At 40.2% G+C, this 21,980-nt stretch overlaps 2 long non-coding RNA genes across 2 annotated transcripts in view; both read left to right on the top strand.

Moving 5' to 3' along the window:
- Positions 1–16,647, top strand: part of LOC121904424 — a 32,062-nt gene extending 15,415 nt beyond the window's left edge. Inside the window, exon 3 of the long non-coding RNA XR_006098224.1 lies at positions 16,301–16,647. This is a non-coding gene — a long non-coding RNA (uncharacterized LOC121904424). The remainder of the gene's footprint in view (positions 1–16,300) is intronic.
- A 170-nt stretch (positions 16,648–16,817) lies between these two features.
- Positions 16,818–19,496, top strand: LOC121904555. The gene is made up of 3 exons (XR_006098251.1): positions 16,818–17,219; positions 17,461–17,641; positions 18,878–19,496. It is a non-coding gene; the product is annotated as an uncharacterized LOC121904555 (long non-coding RNA).
- The last annotated feature ends 2,484 nt before the right edge of the window (positions 19,497–21,980 follow it).

The following is a 21,980-nucleotide window of genomic DNA, read 5'->3' as shown; positions in this document are numbered from 1 at the left end:
CTGGCAAGACCTCTGGAAAATAACAACCCTGTTCGAAGGCTGTTACCTGACATCTGACAGATCCTAATCTAGCAGGCTCTCCGCCTGGCAGACAAATGGCCTCGTCGATAATGAAAAGAGCTTTGAGCGACCTGGGGCAGCAACATTTGTGCTCTGGGGGGAGCGAGGAAGAAAAGAAGGCAGAATTCATATTGTGTTTGATGTGTTAGGAGAGATCATGGGAATGGATGTGGTCATAATGCCTCGAAGCGTGAAAGTGTCGAGGTGACGGACGACACCGCTTGACTGCAGGTGACACTGTAACCAAGCTTTTAGAGAGATGGCATGTTTTGCATTTGTTTTCACTACAGCAGCTCGTATATAAAGGGTCTGGCCTCTTGTGTGGATGTTTTTTATCCACTTAATTTACCTACAATAGTGGGCTTGACTGGAAATGAAGGGTGTTGTGTATAATTAGTTTTTGCAGTGGCTGTTTTTGGCCATTGGAGGGGGCACTTTACAATTGCTGGATATTGTGCTGTTTAACTTTTCATGTGGGTGGACTTGGATCTAAATCAAAATCATCTTAGAGACATCTTAAAAAACACAAAAACATTTTCTTGGTGGCACTGATGCAGAGCGCTTAAAAGCACTTTTAAGTGTACTATTACTATTATTTGTCTTTCTTGTTCAATTCTGTACTCATAACATCTATTGCATGTCTGTCTGTCCAGAGAGAAAAATCCCTCCTCTGTAGCTCTTCCTGAGCTTTCTTCCATTTTCTTTCCCTGTTACAGGGTTTTTTTAGGGAGTTTTTCCTCATTTGAATTGAGGGTCTAAGGACAGAAGATGTTGTATTGCTATACAGATTGTAAAGCCCCTTGAGGCAAATTTGTGATTTGTGACACTGGGCTATACAAATAAAATTAACTTGACTACTGATAGATTTACTCAAGATGAAGATTTCTTGTTCAAGTGACCAGAGAACAAAGAAAAACAATTAGTCAGACTTAACACACACCCACACTGTCTGCAATATCAGTCTACCAAAAAAGCTACAAAAAAAAAAGATAATTAAATACAAGAGTCATCAGCATCTCTGTATGCACTGAATTAAAGGACCAGTGTGTAATATTTAGTGGCATCTAGTGGAGCAGACTCGGCAGAAATGGTATATAATATTCATAAGTATGTTTTAATTAGTGTCTAATCACATGAAACCTTTACCTTAGAACGAGCCCTTTATATCTACATAGGGAGGCCACCATATTGCACCACCATGTTTCTACAGTATCCCAGAACGGACAAACCATATACTGGTTCTAGAGAGGGCCTTTCATGTTTTTTGAGTTTTTCATGAGTTTCGCAGCCACACAGTGTATTTATTTGGTTGCAATCTGCAACTTCAATACCAGATGCCACTAAATCTTACACACTGGTACTTTAAGAATAAAGAAGAATCGAGTGGTCCTGGCTGTTTTTATTGTAATTTATAGAAAAACCTCTCTCTGAAGTCCCAGTAGAAAACTGGCATCCCAGTAGACTAAAACTGTTTGTATGCACAAAGACAGAAATATGCGGCTATTTATACTGTTCATATTATTAATTCATCACATGGACCTGTAAACCATGATTGGCAGTGATATCATCATTATTTTTAAATGTCAGCACTGTAATCAATAATTAGTTTGTAACGCTCATATCAAAACAGACTTTATAGAGTGTGTCCCAGTTAAGGATAAAAAAAAATATTAACAGCAAAAATAGAGCCGCAGAGGACACAGAGGACGCCTATGTAAATTAGAAGAATGATCGAATTGATCACACAAAAGTAGTTGATGAATATTAAGTTTATAAATATACCTTTAGCATTTTACAGATCAATGTATAGACCGCATAAAAATCATACAATCAGTGTAGTTAACAACTTAAACAATGTTTTAGATTCTGTCTCTCACCTTCTTTTTCCACCTCCTCCTCCACCTTATCATATAATCCGTGGCTGTCTCTAGAAAAATATGTACGTCTGGTTAAAACTATGCATGAGGTGTGCACATTCTCACCGCACATTTTGTTTTTATAAATATGTGTGGAAAATGGCTTATGCAGGGTTTCTGTGCATATGCATTATTTATACATCTGGCCCCTGGATCTTACAAGCAAAATGCGCTATTATGCTTGGTTGTAACCAACAAAGTGTTGTTCAGATGATCCAAGCAGCATGTTCGCAACAAATTTGGTTGCGTCGCTCATTAATGATAATAATTCACATTATAGGTGTTGTTCCATGACCCCTATGAAGCGAGACAGGTTAATGACATGGTTTTACTTGAGTCTAATTTCAGTGAAACTTCCATCATCAGTTTTCTCCTGTGTTATTTATTTATTTGAAGCTGTTATACAAAAACTCACAGATTGCTGTTTTGTTATGAGCTGTCATATTTGACAATAAATGCATTTTCTAACTGGATTTTACCAGATGAACCACAATTCTACATGTATATAACCATCATGAGTCTTGAACCTTGAATGTTACAATTCACATCAAATGTTTCTTCTTATTTTCAAATATCCCAAATTATTCTGAAAAAGAAATGTGAAATATATTCATATTTGAAGCAAGGAAAGGGCTTTCTCCAGAGGCAGATAAATTGAAATTGTGCAAAAATTGAATTTTTGGCCTGGGTCTGAATGGGATCATAAAATGTGTTTGGTTTTTTTGTTGTTGTTTTTGGGTTTTTTTGTGGACATGTGACTCTTTTACGGAAAAAAAAACCTCAGATGAATGTTGAAGTTCATGTCATTGTGCCCTGTTGCGGGGAGGTCATCTACCGCCAGCTCTGCTGTCTGAATTGGCTGCAGGAGGCCTTGACTCTGGACCACTCCGGCAGAGTCGGCCCCTGCACCGCCTGCTGGGACCCCAAGTAATTTATTCCAGGGTCGGGGTTTCCTCCCACACACAACTGACCAGTGATCAGTTTGAATAAATACATGAATAACAAGTTGGCTTTGTTGCTCTGGGCAAGATTTCTGTCTAAAAATGCACCTTATCAGGCTGTCATCATCTCCTTATTGAGATTCATAGATGGACTTGCTCCAACTGCCCAAATAAGTTTAAACTTTTCAGCACGGACACCGCTGCAAAACAGTTTACAGATGTTAAATGTAATGATATCTGGGTACTGAAGCTTAAAGGATTTGGCTGGCGATTTTTCCATATTTTTCTTACTGTCAACAAATCTCATGTGCAGAGCCAAACCAACAATGAATCAATCCTACTTACAAGTATTGTGTGTGTATCCAAAGCCTGATATATCTTATTCCTCTGTGCTGTAGACCTCCGTTGTTGTCCAAAAACTATTAAAAATCTTCGTCAGTGAGCCACACCGCTGAATGTTCCTTCACCATGAAGATAACGGTCACATTAGCTCGTTTAGAAACAGCTCCAAAGATTAATAACAGGGATCGTGTTTTCAATCTCCATAGAGTTGTTCCATGTAAGGCAGATGCCACTGCGTACGCAAGGGAACGTGCATCTGTAAATATTTTTTGAACATGTTATGGGTTAGATCTGTTAAAACCTGACCTGTGGAATTTAATATGTTTCTAAATCATAAATCCTGCAAAGATTTTAGCTGGTGTGCTATTTTGACAAGATAATGGCGCATTCAGATTGAGCAATGAGACACAAAAACACATAGAGCGTTAGAATTATGACTAGGGCTGCCTTCCTACTCTCAAAAAGCCCCATACATAATACATGAACTGTCATTCACTATTAAAGAGTCATTCCACTGCCTGCAGCCCCAGTCCAAAGACTAAAACACACCAGCATGAGTGACATATCCATCAGTGATTGGCTCATTACGGCGCTGACCTCTGCACGTTGACAGATGAGTAACTTCTGTCAAATCCACACTGTTTTTAAGCGAGACACCTGAAGAGATGTTGCATCTGTACTGTAGAGCGCCCCGTGATGAAGGGTGGAGGTGATGGGGAGCTGCAGGCACGCGCTGACAGTGCTGGATGAAATATAAAGTCCAAAGCTCCGGAGGGGGTCCAGGCTTAGCGAGGAGATTGCATTCTTCCATCTTTGTCGGCCCCCACTACCCCCCACCCTTCTCCAGGTTTCAGCTCCCATGATATTGACCCACCACGGGGAGTTGAGAGAGAGAAAATGGAGAGAAAGTGCAAAAGCAGCAGCTGTGTGGTGCTTAGACTCATATGTTTAACCCACACATTCCCTGTAACATTGCATCTGTAGTCTGCTTTTATTTCTCAAAGGCAGCTCTGTCCAAGGTTTCCTCTTTATACTCTTATTATTCTTTTTTTTTTTCCTCAGCTTGATATTGATATATGATGATCTTTATTCAAGATTCAAGATGTGTATTGTCACTCCAGTTATAAAAGTACAAACGTGTGAAATGCTTTGGCTTGAAGGCTCAGTAAATATTGTACAGTACACAAAAATATATAAAAAGAAAATATGATAACAAAATATAAAAAGCAATAAAATATATATAAAAAGACAGAATCAGTGAATTTAAACCCTGTGTTTGTTATTTATTTAGTAGTCTTATGGCCTGAGGGAAAAAACTGTTCCTCAGTCTGCTGGTGCGTGTTTTGAGACTCCTGTGTGCTTCCTACCTGAGGGGAGCAGGGAGAACAGGCTGTTGTGTGGATGTGATGGGTCCGTAATGACCTCAGGGATTTCCTGTGGCACCGCTGGGTGTACAGCTCCTGCAGGCTGGGCAGCTCACACCCAGTGATGTGCTCGGCCGTGCGCACCACCCTCCCTAGCGCCTTGCAGTCATGCTGGTGCAGCTGCTGTACCAGGTGGTGAAGCAGCCTGTCAGAAGGTTCCCTGCAGTGTCCCAGTAGAAGTCCCTGAGGATTTGGGGCCTCAGGCCAAATTTCTTTAGGCGCTTGAGGCCGTGTTGATGCTTTTGGGCCTTTTTACCAACAGTGCAGTGGTGGTGTGGCTAGCCCATGTCAGGTCCTTGTGAATGTTGACCCCCAGGTATTTGAAATTGTCAACCCTCTCTACCACTTTGCAGTTGATGGTGACTGAGAGGGTGAGGGTGAGCCCGGCCCCCCCCCTCGTAATCCACAATGATTGGTGTTCAAGATGGGTGAGGTGGTTGTCCTGGCACCATAGTTCCTCCCTCTAGGCTGTCTCGTCGCCACAGGAGATCAACCCCTCAACTGTTGTGTGGTCTGCAAACATCCCAACTGTGTATGAAGCCTGTGTCGCCACGCAGTGTAGTGAGCGTAGTGGGAATACAGGAGGGGGCTGAGGACACAGCCCTGGGGCGCTCCTGTGCTGCAGGTCAGCGGTGAAGAGGTGCGGTTGTCCACTCTCACCACAAAGTTCAGGATCCAATCATACAGTGCTGTGTTCGTTGAGCTTACTGACAAGCCTGGAGGGTGCTATGGTGTTGAACGCTGAGCTGTAGTCCACAAACAATCCTCACATAGATGTCAGTCCTTTCCAGGTGGGAGAAGGCGGTGTATAGGATGTGTGGCTCTGTTTGGTTGGTATGCAAATTGCAGGGGGGGGCGGGGGTGTGGGGGTGCATGGGGCAGATGAGGTATTTTACCAGCCTCTCAAAACACTTGCTAGTTATGGGGGTGAGGGCTATGGGGCGCCAATCATTGAGACTGGCCACTTTCTATTGTTTGGAAATGGGGATGATAGTGGTGGATTTGAAGCAGATCTGTCCTACTCTGTACTTCTGTCTTGTTCCTTTTTCTATTGCTTTTTATAAGAACACATGTAATAATCTGAACACTGAAGTTTCTTCTAGTATCAGAGGAATCCTGGACCAGGAGAATAGATGAAATCATAAAGTTTAAAAGTGTCTGTGCTCAGTCAAAATGGTTCCTTGTAGAATGAAGTACAGGAAAATTATTGCATACCACTGTAAGCTTTGAATAATTGATAGGAAAAAAAAGAAAAGGAAAGAACGGAAGGAAGGAAGGAAAGGGAGAAAAGAGCTACAAAGAGAATTTTTTTTTTTGGTACCCAAACGTTGTCATGTTACAGCCTCCAGGACCTTACACTCAGCTTCAAATCCAATTTCCCAGAAAGTCTTAAGCTTTATGGGCCAAATGATCCAGCTGAGGTATTACTGTACAGGAAGACAAGGAGAGGATGAAATGAAACATTATCACAAGGTTACGACACTGCTGGGCCCTCCACCAGGCGGGCAGCTCTGATGTTGGGCATCAATCTAAAACACTGTACAGTTTTTACGATACGATGAATTATGATTTTGATAATGGCCGGAGCGACTCTCGGGCTGTCTCTGCCTCGAAGGCCAGTTTTCGACTAGTGGTGGGTCGCAGAAGGTCGCTGGAGTGATGAATGTATCACAACAGCAGCTATTATTTTCCATTTGCAGAGACCCTGGCCAAGGCAGGACCACGATTAAGATACTGAAAAAAGACAGAGCCACTGAGAACAAATGGGAGCAGTTTGTTTCAGCCGAGGTATTCCTCACTCTTACTTACTTATTTCTATTGTACTATTATTTTTATATTTAATTCATTACATACAGAAAATGGCCAAAAGCATGTGGACACCACTGTTTGCATACTTTTGTGTACTTTAGAGCTGCAATGATTAGTCAATTAATTGATTAGAAAATGAATCAGCAGTTATTTTGATAATCAATTAATGGTTTCAGTCATTTTTCAAGCCAGGATATCAAAAATCCACTAGTTCCAAGCTCTCAAATGTGAGACTTTGCTTCTTCTTCCTCTTCTGAATAAATGTAGGTTTTGTTGATCAGACAAAAATCAGAAATCTGAGGATGTCACTTTGGAGTCTTGGAAACTGGGATGGACGTTTTTCACATTTTTCTGATGTTTTAGAGAATAAACAAAGTTGCAGCTCTAGTGTGTCTTTGGTGTGGGGCTGTTTTCATAGTTCCAGTTAAAGGATAAGTCTAATGATATTCTATGTTTGTTCTTCTTGTTAACAAATTCCATTAAAAAAAAGACCAACACCAAACAATGAATTGATCCTTCCAACAAGTATTGTCTGTAGCCAAAGCCTGATATACAGTAGCTTATTCCTCAGTGCCACAGACCTTCATTGTTGTCCAGAAACTACTAAAATCCCATCAGCGCGATCGTCACAGTGGCTGACTTCTTCTTTTATTATCACAAATGCGGCTACTGTTGTTTGTTTTCAGTAGATCCCAAATAAGCGTATTTAGTCCACGCCTGAAAATAGTCCCCAACAAATGCATTCCAGTTTGAATAACATCTGATAAAAACAACAGCTGGTTTAGAGAGATTGTTTAGCCCTTTATAAAAAATGAAAGTATATATTTTTGAACCATTTGTTAAGGTTTACATCCTCAGTAGGAAGCAATGGGCTTAGGGTAGGGAAGTCAGAAAATACTGAGAAGGGCTAACAAATTGTTGGTTTTTGTCTTTTCATGCGAAAACACAGAATATCTCCAGCCTTATTCTTATGGGGAAAATTTCATGCTACAGCACACAATGATATTTTAGATAATAGTGTGCTTCTGTTTCAACTTCACAATGTCCCTCTGCTGCCACAAAGCCAGGTCCATTAAGAAATGGTTTTCCCAGCTTGAGAAAAATTTGACTTGTCTGCAAAGAGCCCTGACCTCAACCTCATCCAACACATTTGGGATCAACCGGAGCACTAACTGTGAGCCAGGCCTTATCGCCCAGTATCAGTGGCTCACCTCACTAATGCGCTTGTGGCTGAATGGGAGCAAATCCCTGCAGCCAGGTTCCAAAAGAGAGTCTTCCAGAGAAGTGAAGGCTGTTATAGCAGCATATTAAGGGATGGGTTCATAATTCTTTTTTTTTTTTAGTCAAGCCCATATGAATGAGGTTGAAAGAGGTTTTGCTTGCTGCTGCAATTACTGCCGTTCATACTGACCAAGATCCTAATATTTATTTAAACATTTATTTGAAGTTAATATGAGCTTCAGCAGTCTGAGTTGTACAAACAGAGTGGATATCTTTCACAGTTACAGCCTTTTTAGTAGAAAATTCATTCTTAGTGTCCCGGTTTGTTTTCCTGTTAAACTGCAGTGAACCAATAGCAACAAAAAGAAACTGAGAAGAAGCTTCAAATAAACTTGTTAATACATTTTTGCACAGTAGGAGGATTGTGTATTTTGTAACCTATCACATATCACAAGTGCATTATGAAGGGATTTCTTAATGTCCAGTATAAACAGGAGGAATGATTACAGCAAGAAAAATGTGTCCGTGTTCATTTAGGCACCTGACTATTGTTTTAGGATTGACTTGATAAATTGTAAACCTATCTTTTAACCCATGGTTTTGGAATGAGATGCTCCATTATCAGTTGTCCATGTACTTTTGGCCATGTAGGGAGTTCATTTTCTCCCTCTTTAGTCCTCAGCCGGAGGTCTGAGTTTGCCCAGAACTTATCTTTCAAAGAGCTCTACCTGCCACGCTCTGCAGAAACAGAGAAATCCTGCACTGTGGCACCTACATGCACAGATCCTCACACACAAACACACACACACACACAGAAGAAGAAGAAGAAGAAAAGTCAGGTGAATTTACATGTACTCACTCATGCTTGAGTAACACACTTAATAGACTCTAAGCCTTAAATCTTGATGCACAGACACACTTACTGAAACAGTCAAACCCGCTTGGCTACACCCACTTACTGACTCACTCAATAAGCAAAAAAGCATCCTCTCTCTCTCTCACACACACACACACACACACACACACACTCCTTAGGGGATGGCAGTGTGTGGCAGCAGAGGACATTTGGAGAGCTGTTGCCGCTGTTGCTGAAGTGTTGTGCTTCCTTCCACCCTGATAATTAGGCTGATGGGAGCGTCACACACACTTAAGGCTTGGGTCTCCTCTGACAGACAGGCGGGAGAGAGGGAAGGGCACAGGGGAGAGAGGGGGGGGATGGAGGGGAAGGAGAGACATGTCTGGCTCCTTTCTGTTGTTCATATGTCATCCTCAGTTGTTGAGAGATTGGTCTACCTGTGAGTGTGTGCCAAGCTGCCACCTGCCAGCTTGTTTGTGTGTGTGTGTGTGTGTGCGTGTGCGTGTATGTTTGCATATTTATATAATTGTGATGATCAAATGTCCCCATGAGGAGCTGTTTTAAATTTAGAACTGACTCTTACTTAAAAAAAAACATCTATTATTATATGAAAATTTCACCATTTCTTGGCGTTTTCACTGTTTGTTGGTCTGCTTCTCTTTTTCCCAAGGGCAAGTGGCCAAACACATATGGCTAGACATCACACTGTGATATTTCTAGCATGGCTAAAATGGAGTTTGATGCAAAAAAGATCTAAACCATCACTTGTTACTGCCAAGTTTTTGTTATTCCCTTAGAGCTAATGTCAAGAGCTTCTATTCTGTGCTGAAACTCAGTTATACAAAGAGAAAACAGGTAATTATAGCACACTAATTTCTCTACTGACAGTAGCCTCAATGGACAAAGATGTAATTTAGCCATAAGAGGTGTTATTTATTGAGGAAGAGCTGTGGTAGCTTCTTAGAAAGGCAACTGGGAAATGTAGGAAAGGACTAACCTAAATAGATGCAGGTTGAGGTAAAACTGGGTAAAACAGAAACACAAAATAAATCCATACAGAACACACTTTTACACCACAACTTCATGGTTTCTAACATAACATAAGATTCGTTAAAACATTTCAAGTCAGTAATGGTGGATTTTCTTTTGGAGGTTCATATTTGGACCCAATTTGAAGGTTGAATTTAAATTAGGAAGTAAACGACTTCACAAGAACAGCTCCACAGTAAGTCTTTTATGGCAGAAAAGCTTTGTTGTACTGACCTCTATAGGTTGAAAGTCTCAAGTCTGTTGCACCGGTGACCACAAAAATGGTTTGTTGTACCTTTGTGCGTATGTGCGTATACAGTACTGTGCAAAACTTTTAGGCAATTATATTCTTATTAGATTCTTATCCATAATGCAATACCATCAGGGAGGTGTCTGATTGGTGCCTAATTTATTCTGCAACATTACAACGACCCCAAACATATAGTCAGTCATAAAAAAACTTCAGTGACAAGAAGAAAGGAGTCCTGTGACGGATGGTATGGCCCCCACAGAGCCCTGATCTGAACATCATGAAGTCAGTGTGGGATTACATGAGGAGACAGAAGCATCTGAGACAGCCTGAATCCACAGAAGAACTGTGGCAAGTTCCCCAGGATGTTTGTAACAACCTACCTGCTAATTACCCTGAAAAACTGTGTTAAAGTGTACTGAGGAGAACTGGTGCCAGTTTAAAGGCAAAGCATGGTCTTCATTTAGTTTTTCTTTTCTGTTTACTTCACTTTGTAATAAGTTAATTGATAAATAAAAGCTATTCATGTCAGTGACTTCACTTCATATCTCCTCCTTCTGTCTAGTGCTCCTTTTCATTGCACTTGTGCCTGATCAGCTGCTTGAGAATTTGTACCACAGCTCCTTCTGAGTCATTGTCCTCTAACACTTGACTGAATTGCCTCACTTGTAAGACGCTTCAGATAAAAGTGTCTGCCAAAGGACAAAATGTAAATGTAAAGTATATTTTGGAAAGCATCCTCACTTTACTTGTGCCTAAAACTTTTTCACAGTACTGTATGTGTGTGTAAGTGTGTTGAATCATACATGTGCAGGATATTTTCAAGCCAAACTCTCTGTTTTCCTCGCTGTTGCTGTCCAAAAGCCTCAGCAAGCTCTTCTCAGGCGCCCTCGCAGCTCCTCTGCTCGACTCCACACTCACTGGAAGTCTTCCTTCGTTAACGTGGCCTCCCTCTCGGACCTCACCGCCCCCACTGTAGGCAGCAGTCTGTCCTCTCTGGTTCCAGGTGCCGAGGAGGACACAGAGCCTCCAAGAGCAGCTGAAGAAACAAAAAGTTGCTATAGGCCTACATAGGATAGCTAGTTATCCTTAGCTGAACATCTAAGCTCATAATTACAGTAATGATACACTCATAAAATCTAATAGGCGGCTAAAAGCATAAAATACTTGAAAAAATAAGTCTTGAGCACATGCAGGGAAGGGAATAAACAAGTGCAAGAGCAACAAAAACATTTGACTATTGTCCACAGACACATCAGAATATGACATGAATATGAGACACATTTTAATACGCTGTGTAAACGGATGTCTTTGACTTACTTCTGTAGGGTATGCAGGGGTGGGGTCTGCATGCAGTCACACTGACTCATCCCCTATTTGTAGAAGCACAGAGTGACCCTGTCCATTTCCCATCAGTGCCGTCACTGTGCTGAGACACGAGCAAAAGACACACACATGCTTGTCTCTCTTTGCTCATAATGACCTTCCATTGTCTAGTTTCATTCCCTAAACCATAAACCAAACCTTGTTCCTTACCTGTACAAGCCTAACCCTACTCCTCCCTAGACCAGCCTAAGCCTAAATTAAGGTGCCTTCAACGTGGGTTGTGTTTACTGCATTTAAGAAAAGCACACATAAAAAGAATTTATGAAAGGTCAGTGTTCACAAGTTGTGAAATATGTATTTTAATTATGGACGTTATCTTGTACTTTGTTGACTAGAGAATCTAAAGAGTCTAGACCTGCTCTTTGTGAAAAGTGTCCTGAGATAACTGTTGTGATTTGGTGCTACATACATAAATTGAATCTAGCTTTTCCTTGTTTCTTGTATGAAAACACACACAATCAAGACAATATCCATTTTTTTACTGTCATAGACTTAAAATTGCAGCCTCACAAATTGTATTTTAAGGGAGCATTAATGTTGAAATAAACTTTCTTCACAAAAACACTTCACTGATTGTGAAAGGTAGAAATCTGTTCACAAAAAGTTACAAGTTTATGAACACACATAAACAGTGAAAACTAAATTCTGTTGTCATAGAAACAACTCCTTGACATGAACTACATGAACTAATGATCACAAATCCTTAAAAAGTCACTTTATTCCTGCGGCTAGAGTTCGAGACACTATTGGAAAAAACCATGATGGCACCTGAATTCCATCTCACTTCATGCGCACACACACACACATACAGTTATATTTCCATTACTTCACAGGACATTACATTGATTTACATTCATTTCCTAGAGACTTATCCTAACCCTGACCTTACCTTAACTTTAAATCAAGTCTTCACCCTAAAATGAATGATTCATGTTAAGGGGACTTGCTTTTTGTCCCCACAAGGGAGGCGAGTCCCCACAACATGACTGTGTAAACAGATTTATGTCCCCACAACGTGAGGAATACCTGACACACACACACTCACACACCTTACATACCACCTGCTGAGTGAGAAATGGACTCCAAAATAAGTGTTGGGACTGTTCGATACACTACTTAGCTGGGTGATCAGAGCTCGTCTGCCAGGTCTCAGCCCTATGCCCTGTGCTGGCTCCTAGAGTGCACTGCTTCAAGCTTCAGAGCAGAGTATAATTAGTCATCTGATTCCCCATCACCATCACCACCAGCGCCGCCCCCTGTAGATTACAGGTTTCATATCATTACCTCCTGATGAAAGACTGTTCAGCTAGCCATCGCTGCCTGAGTCATTGTCAGGTTGTTGTTTCTTCTTTTCCCTCTCCATTACTCTCTCTTTCTCTCGTTTTTTTTTTTTCTCCCTCTCACCCTCCCGCGCTCTTGCTCTAATCATAAAAGGAGTCCGAAAATCAAAGGATTAATTCAGCGTCATTGGTTTAAAGCAATTAGCTGCTGTTCCGCCTAATCCTCAGAGTTATGTCTCAAATCCAGAAATTGGCCACTGGAGATGTGTGGCTCTGCCCACACTACATTGTTTTCCCTGGTAAATGAAGTTGAAAGAGGAGTTCTTTACTTTGAAAAGAAAAATAAGTAGTTTTTCAGACTCTTTGATGAAAAAAGGAATTGTAAAACTTTGAATGATTAAGAGGTTTATCTTTCCATTTCAATGTCTTCTCCCAGTAGTTTTTTAGCACCACAGATACTTAATCCGCCACATTCATTTGGGATAATTAAAATAAGAACTCATATTTATTCAGTCTAAAGCCAGCCAATTTGCAAAAGTTATTGGCTATTACAGTTTTGGCTGTAGGTTTTTATAGCTGTTCCTTGTGAGAAATCATGCTATACATTTTAATAAGCCCCTCATCTGCCTGATTTGCCACACTGTGATTAATTTTGTCACAGCTCATAGAAAAGTTGAATCATTTAGGCTGGTATTTAACATTTTAATGAATGCTTTATACTCTTGGGAAGCTTCATGAAGATTTATTGTGTCATCACTTTGTATGACATCTATGTATAAACTACTAGCTGCTGTGTCAGTGGGATTACATAGTCGGATAAATTTTTCTCCATCAATTTAATGCTGTAGTAACAGCATGTGAACACCGGGGGGCGCCATGAGATTACATATGACGGCAGAAGATATGAAGAAAATGTTTACATGCATTGCAGTAATACTTGTCCAAGCCCTGATCTGTTTTTAGCAATCAGCCCTACTTATATTTCTAGTTATTAGATTTCGACGTCCTCTGAGTTGTTATTCATATATTTTAAACTCACGTCAGACTCAAAATCACCTACTGAAATGCTGGTCACAAATGGCACATAGTCAAGAGCAGTAGTCCCAACAATTCAGGCTTCTAACCCCCTTTAAAATGAAGCAGTGTCTTCTTGTAGTGTCTACTCTATCTTGTCACAGGATTGGACAGGAGTTGTGAGAAGTTTGGCCAAAGAGTTTTTTCATTTGAAGAATTTTAAGAGGACTGAAAGGGTAAACCTATCTAATATTGGTAAAAAGGTCACCACAACAAATGCAACCTATTGGGTAAAATTGAAAGCAGACTTTATGTAACACACTTCACAAGGGAAACATCCTTTGTGCTTTACATGGAAAAAGGGGGGGGAAAGATGAAGAGAAAGATAACTATCTATTCATGACAAACACACAGGAAGTCAATTATTCATTTACAAAGGAAAGAAAGGCAACAGAAAAAAAAATAAATGTTTTAAAGCTGCTTGTAAAATGAATGAGAATGTGAGCACAGCTGAGGTCCTCAGGGAGGTTATTCCAACAACAAGTAACTTAAAAACTAAAGTTAGTGTCACCAGATCATGGAGATACCCTCTATACAGCAAGAATACTAGTGCTAAGGTAAGGCAACTAAGGTAACTTCTACTAGCCAAGGTGAACATTATATCAGCCCTCTAGCTCATGACTTATATTGTATTTCAGCACCCTGAACCTGAGTAGTAACACTTTGACAACAAGTAATCAAGGTATAAAGATAAGAGCCCAGTATAATTACCAGTCATAAATCCTTAAATTCTACCCCTAACTGCTGTTGTTCATCAAGACTGGCACAATAAGTGGAGCAGTAGTGGGGGCTTTATTTCCTAGATCAACAGCAGCTAATTGTAAAGAGGACAAAGGTCTAAACTATCATGGCTAGGAGAATGTTCCTGGAATGACTGTGTGTAAAAAAAAAAAAAAAAAAAAAAGAAGAGCAGGGAAAAGTAAGCTGCAGTGGCAGCTCAACTTGTACTCTTCTCACTCGCTCTGTGGTGACAACCCTTCAATTTCTGTCACTATTTTTAGTCCCCCTTCATCTTCACTCCTCCTCTGGCCTTTTCACAGCTTTAAAGGGAGTGATCTGAGAGGCTATGTCAGGAATTTGCTGTGAAGCGTCAGTGGGATTGTGTTGTGCATAAGAGACAAAAGGGGCATGTTGTAAAAGTGTTATCATTGGTGCTTTCTACTCCTGCAGTTCACTACCTGATATTTTCCTTGACTGTTAAAGGTGTGATCACATGATTATCACCATTCAATGACTGATTACATGTGCCAGATGAGTGTTTTCTCTCAGCCAGTAGTGCTTTAAGTAATTATGAGTTTGTACCAACAACGTCAAACATGGAATGGTTGATGTGCGCAATTTTAACACTTCAAACTGCCACCATATTTGTAGTACTTGTGTATATGCAGTTCATATGAACTCCATTACATTTTCTGAGGCCAATTACTTATGTGGCAAAATACATATAAACAAACATATATAAAATATAACAGCACATAACAATCACAGCAAATATTAAGACTAGCATTCATAAATTCATCTTTGAGGCACAAATGTACATAAAACATCATAAGAAAACATATGATTTGCCTGTCAACAGCTGCATTTTAAAATAAGAAAAACAAAAATTTGCACCATTAGAACCAATCTTACTAAATATAACTACTCAAGAGCAACACAACTTTTTTATATCTAAGAGAAGTATCTCAGAAGACATACTGTAGTATCCAATCTCAGTTTTTATAGGCATGACACTTGTGTATTTAGCCCTTTTGACCCATCCCTATCACAACTGTCTCTACGATAAACATGTCGTACTCGTTTTAACCGTCCTCTGTTCCGGTTCCATAACACCTGACTCCAAAACACAGCCATTATCTCAAAGGACGGACAACCAAACCGGCTCCAAGACTATAAAGAGTTCTCATTCCAAAAGATGCACCTGCAACCGTGCCCATAAGTCACATGTTCCACATGTTCATAATCTTAATTCCTTATACAACCAAATATGACCTGTTTTAAGTATTAAGTATTATATTAAGTATTTAGACAGTGACACTTTATCTATTGTTTTGTCTGTCTATACTCCAACATAGTGTATTTGAATTTAAACCGTGACCACAGGGTTAAAGTGCTCTCAGCTTTAAGGGTGTTCACATATTGGGTGAACAGTGTAGGACTTGTAACCCTTTTTATACACAGTGCCCCCAATTTAAGGACTATGCAGCAAGACAACAATCCTGCATGTACAGTCAAAGCAACCAAAAAGTAAAAATGTCTTCAGTACAGACCTGACGGAGCATCAGCAGAGAAGATACCAAGTGTCTGCTAGTGACTGTGTGTCATAGACTTTAGACTGTCAGTGACTACAAATCATTTATCAACAAAATTGATTTAAGTTTATTGTAACGTGTCCCATAGATTTTGGTCTACTAAAATCGGATATGGAATCTGATGTGGGTGTAAACACCCTTAAATTAAAGCTGAAAGTTCACATTTTAACGTCATAGTAATTGTTTCATTTTAAATCCAATTTGTCAGAGTGAAAAGACAACAAAGTATGTTGTCAAACTTTCATAACACACATTACATAAATGTTTTTTATGACAGTGATTGGGTATGTGCTTGTGAATTTTTAGAAATGTTTGACCCTTTCAAAAGCTGCGAGAAAGACATACTTTATAGCATATTACAACAATAAATATTGTTTGTCTTTATGTCTCCTACATCCAGCTGTCCTGCCAAGCTCCCTTCAACCATCAGCCATCTAATCAACCGTAAGGCGTCTATGCTGCAGGACTCGAGTGCTGCCTTTGACAAGAGAGATGAGGAGATGGCTCAGAGCTATGTGGACAAACCATCCATCCCCTACATTTTGTCATTGGTTTCCCAGAACTGCCACTCAAGTATCAGTGTGATGAACACCCAGCAGTGAAGGCTGTGTTTCTCAGAAGTTTCATCTTTACCAAATTATTCTTTTTCCTCCTTCTCCTTCTCCTTCTTTCTCCTTCAAAATATATGAACATAACATTAAAAGTGATATTTAACTTCATTAAGGAGTTCATGACAGCTCAGGGTACCAGTAGCCAGCATTTGTTCTGCTTCACAAATGATGCCTGATTTTGTTTCATCATTCATTCGTTATCAGAGCTGATGGGGCTCAAATTCTTGAGGTTGCAAATTCTCTTGCATGTTTTGACTAGAATGTATAACTTGACTCAAAAGCACTTAGAATAAAGGTGTTTTGTGTTTAATGAATGTGATCTTATCATGTTTGATCATGTTTAGGCTTTAATCCACTCAGTGAGCCTTTGTTCTACTTAAGGTTTGGGTTAACACCACTCAGACTGGTACTGTTACACACAGTTTGCTCTGTTATGTCACTCTGTGTGCCTAATACAATTCAATACAGGTAGTGTGACTGTACAGAATAAACTGTGCTCTGAGTGAGCTCTTACAGGTTCTTCCGGTCCTTTTTTTCATTCAGTTTTCTTCTCCCATCCGGGGAGTAGCTGAACAGCGGACTCCAGAGATATCAAGGCCTATGTCACATAACCAGACCCCATCACCTTCCTCATCATGTGACCTGCAATTCCACAGAGACAGACGCTACAAACAGCAACACTAAAAACAAGCACAGCAACAATATGTGGTATGTAGCCTGGTGAAGACATTATCTAGGGTGGAATGTGGAGTCGGGGTTGGAGGGGTTTATTGGGGAAGGGGTGAGGTCAGATTTGTGTGGATCGGCATGCACATGTGGTATGCATATGTGTGATTGTATGTACATTACCGCCTAATAAACATAATGTTATCATCTGTTGTAGCACTGTATGGATGATGTTGTCAATGGATCTGACACCCATGCTGATTTGTACTGTTATTTTTATCAGGCTGACCAATCGCCTGGCTGACAAGGTGTGTAGGGAATGAGCGGTGAGCCGGGTGCTGGAGAAGCTAAGTGGTTTTGCAGAGCAGCAGACGCTCAGGGTTTGACCCCAGCTCTTCCTGAAGATGTTGGAGGGTCTGGAGTTGTGGGAACTCTGTCTGCCTGAGCTGTGTGTGGCCATCCAGGTATCTCTTTACACATCACAAATACAATAGAGCTACTGAAAACCATGTGACACATTTTTAATTGTCATGAATGGCTTTGCAGCAACAATTATATTGTCTTTCACACAACTTATACCAATCAAATGAAAGTACATAAATAAATCAAATTTGATGAAAAGCTGATTTTGGTCTATGTAGGAAGTCACACTGAAGTCAATGCAAAATCCAGCAGGGATCCAATACTGATAGTGAAGAAATAATATACTACAATGAAAAACGTTTGGATTTTTTTATATTCTCATCTTGGTTTGAGAGAAAAAAAACAGTACAGATGAGAAATTTAAGGTCTGAAAACACAAAAAACTGAGCACCTGCAGGTTGAGACAATGTTGATCACAAAAGAACATTATCAAACCTCTTGTGGGACAGAAAAAAAATGCATAATGCACCTTTTTGTCTGGTGAAATAACCTGAAACAGCCACAACTGCATGAAACAGGTTTAGTTTTATGACCAGAATCCTCTTGAGAAAGATTTGTTCCGAATTTGTCATCAAGTACTTTAACATGGCTTAGGTAGGAATATAAGAAATTCAGGACTTCGTCTGTTCAAATCCTCTGATCTTCCCCCAAACTTAAGCCCAACAGTAAAGCGACAGTCACTCCCACCAAACCATCAATTAGGGACGAAACTTGCTCCAAGTCCTAACAGACTCCAGACTCCCAGAACACACCCCTACCGGTCAGAAATGAGGGGCAATACATCCTTCCCAGACTCCAGAGCAGATAGCTGGAGGTGTAATGACAGGAAACCAACTGATAAATGACACCCAAGGACAGTAAAGATGGCTTGCTGATTTAGAGGGTCAGCGTAGAGGGTCAGGGCGCTGGCTGTTTTTTCTCTGCGTCCCTTCTCAGGGCAGTCTGTGGTAGCGCCTCATTCTGAAGCTCAGTACTCAATAAAACAGACCACCCTCTTGTTTTGGTTTCCATTTCATGCTCAGCAGGAGGACACCAAGGTGGGCTGGGTTGGAGGATGTTTGGGATGAAACAAAGCCAACATAGAAATGCTGTTGATTTTCATCTACATGAAAATTTTCAAAGGCTATATGACCATCAGTTGTCTTGTCTCTGTAACATCAGATTTCAGCTTTATAATTGTGCTTTTTGCCCTACTTCGGACTATATACGGTATCAATATACATCATCTGTTTCTGTTTCTATTCAAATTATCCCACCCTCGCTCTCTCCTCTGTCAGATTGCTATGGAACATGTGGCCCAGATGCCCAGTGAGGTGTATGATGCCTGGCTGTGTTCGAGGGTAACTCTGCCACCCCAGTACCACCATGCCCCCTCATACACCAGGTGAACCATCCTCAGAAAGGCCTGAAGGAAGGCTACAGAGTGGAACAAATAGATAAAGAGCACTCAGACACACTGGGGCTATGAATTTAATGTGAGCTTGAGGCTGAGATTGCCTAAAATAGCCTTAAGAGTAATGAGGGAAAAATGATAAGTAGGAATAGTTCATTTGCATTTCAGCCTGCTCAGAATTCACATGAATAGGTAAGTAGGAGATGTTGGCACCACACAGCCAGCAGCAGAGAAAATGCCAACTTCAAACCAATCGCTGCCTCAACAAGAAGTAACCATTTAAAAATGTAACAAGTGAAGGTTGGAAGACATAATATTTATATCTTCATAATTAAGTAAAATCGTCCAAATAAGCACATGCACACATCCTAATAGGCACATGTTCATACATGTGTACAGGTTAACACAGAGATACAGACACACACAATACGGAGAAGCAGGAAGTAAGACTGCTGCATACTTCTTCCTTTTTATCTAAGGAATCTACAGTGGTTACAAAGAGTTGTCAGATGTCTTCATGCATGCCAGTCTTTGTTTTTATAACTAATTTCCCAACTAACTAACTTTCCTAATTAAATTAATAATTCACAAATTAAATGTTTGGCAGATTATTTCGTTTTTTTAAGTGCAATGTGATTATTTTTATGTTACCTCTTTCCTTTCATGTTGTTTAAGTTTGTGTTTCTGTAGGTAGAGCTCTTCTTTGTTCAGACAGCTTTGTGGTGGTTAACCACATCATAACTACCCACGTCTTCTTTTACTTGTCTAACACAAACTAGTGTGAAATTCATTGTAATAACTTTCTGTTCGTCAGAAAAGTTTTCCTGGAAAGACCTACTTGACTCTGTGTTTAGACCAGCAAATGTACCGTAAAAGCTTTTCAGAGCTGGCTAGGATGAATCACCATCACACATAGTATTATCTGTCTGTACAGAGAAGCAAAATAGACATTTATTTGTACTATTTGAAATGTCTATTACAAGTCATAAATATGCACACAGATGATATAAACAATGGATAAACAATCTAATAAACTGACACTCATGCTGACCTTTAACCCTGCCTTGCCTTCTGATGGGATTGTGAATAAAAGAGGCTGACCCATAATTATCTGCCTGCTAGATAAGAATAATAATGAACTCTGGATCACTTTTTATTGCCCTCATCTAAGAACTGAAAGTGAATGTGTCTGAATCTCATCTTATGACTGTGAATATTTGAACCTAATGAACTGACCTGTTAGACAGGAAAACATTTGTCAAACATGATACATGCGGGATTGTGCATGATAAAGAAACCAAATTTTTTGCCAAAATCTGTTATTTTAACTACCACTGCCCGTAAACGACAGTGATAACTTCTAGTCCTCCTTATCCACTCATGATAAGATGTACTGTATTTGTTTCCATGTGAGATGGGACAGTACAGAGTGAAAAAGGGGGAAAGTTTTCTTGCCTGGAAGAGGAGGGGTGGGATTGGGAACAGGGGCAGCAGTGAGCAGGCAGCAGCGAGCTAGCACATTTCAGGAATGCCACACAGTCTCAAAGCTAAGCTCAACCCACCCCCACACCCGTCGCTTTAGCCCTGGGCAGGGGGATGAGGGGGGGGGGTTGCAGGGTAGCAGAGGAAAACATAAGGGGGAACAAGCATTCTTTCATTAGAACTTGTCATTCAGGTTTTTAGAGTTCATGCCTCAGACCTTCAGTCCAGTCTAGACAAAATGGAGTGGAAGATAGGAAATATAAATGATAATAATAAATATATGTAGTTGCAAATCAGTGGATTTAAACTGGTATAATTATACAGAATAGGATCTGAAGCTGACAAAGAATCTCATGTGAAGTGAGCAAACTGGTGTGAATAGAAGCACTGGAAAGTGTTTCTGTTCCAGGAGACTTACTGAATTTCCACTGAATGTGTCTGAGTCATGTCTGGAGGTTTAACAGAGTTATGATTGAGTTACTGCCCGAAAAAACAATTGTCTGTACTTGTTCTTATACATAATTTAACATTTAATTTCATCTGTATATCACTTATATATATGCCTTATCTCTTGCACCCTATCTGTAAATCTGTCAGCACATTCTTTTTATTATCTGTATACATTAATGTTTATATAGCCTAACCATATATCACATTTACTATCACCTGTAAATATTGCCTCATCAGCACCTTACTCTAATATTTGCACTTACTGGTTGGATGCAAAACTGCACTTGTACTATGTGCAGTTACAATAAAGTTGAATCTAATCAAATCTAAGAAAAGTTTAAAGGAATAGTCTGACATTTTGTGGAATTTGCTTATTCACTTTCTTGCTTAGAAAGATGATACCACTTTCATATCAGTCCATTAATTATTAAGCTAGGGCCTCTATGCTAGTTTATCTTAGCATAAAGACTTTAAACATGGGGAAACAGTTAGCCTGGCCCTCACTAATTTACACGTTACATCTTCCGTACAAAAATCAAAGTGTAAAAACGACTAGTTGTGGTTTTACAATGGGTTAAAGGTAGAGTCAGTCATTCTGGAGAGAGATTGTTGATATTTGAACTAAACACCCAAACAAATACACCCTTCCCTTTGTGATCCTTCAGAAGCTCCGCCCACCAAATTCATGGACGCGCATTGCAACCAAAAGAGAAAAATGGTGAAATCCAGTGCGATGCGTCAGCTGTAGAGTCACTTCTGTTTCTCTCACATATATTCCCAAGCAGAAAAAAATTTGTTTAATGTTTTTTCATTGTTTCAACAGTTCATCCAGACTCTCCACCTCTCTGCGGCCTCTCCATTTCTCAATCCACTCGCGTTCAGTATCTCTGTCCGCGGAAGCAGCCGTCTGTCAGCTGCAGTTCCTGCAGAGCTGAGAGGACGACAGCCGGACAAACTGCCTTCACCAGGCTGACTCACAGCAGAAATTTACTGAACCAAAATAGTTTGCATGTCGGCTCCATGGGAAGAAATAGACAGTGTTTGTATTTATTGAT

This window comes from Thunnus maccoyii, chromosome 9 (assembly GCF_910596095.1).
Source record: "Thunnus maccoyii chromosome 9, fThuMac1.1, whole genome shotgun sequence".
NCBI classification, from domain to species: Eukaryota; Metazoa; Chordata; class Actinopteri; order Scombriformes; family Scombridae; genus Thunnus; species Thunnus maccoyii.
This window is presented reverse-complemented; position numbering and strand designations above follow the sequence as displayed.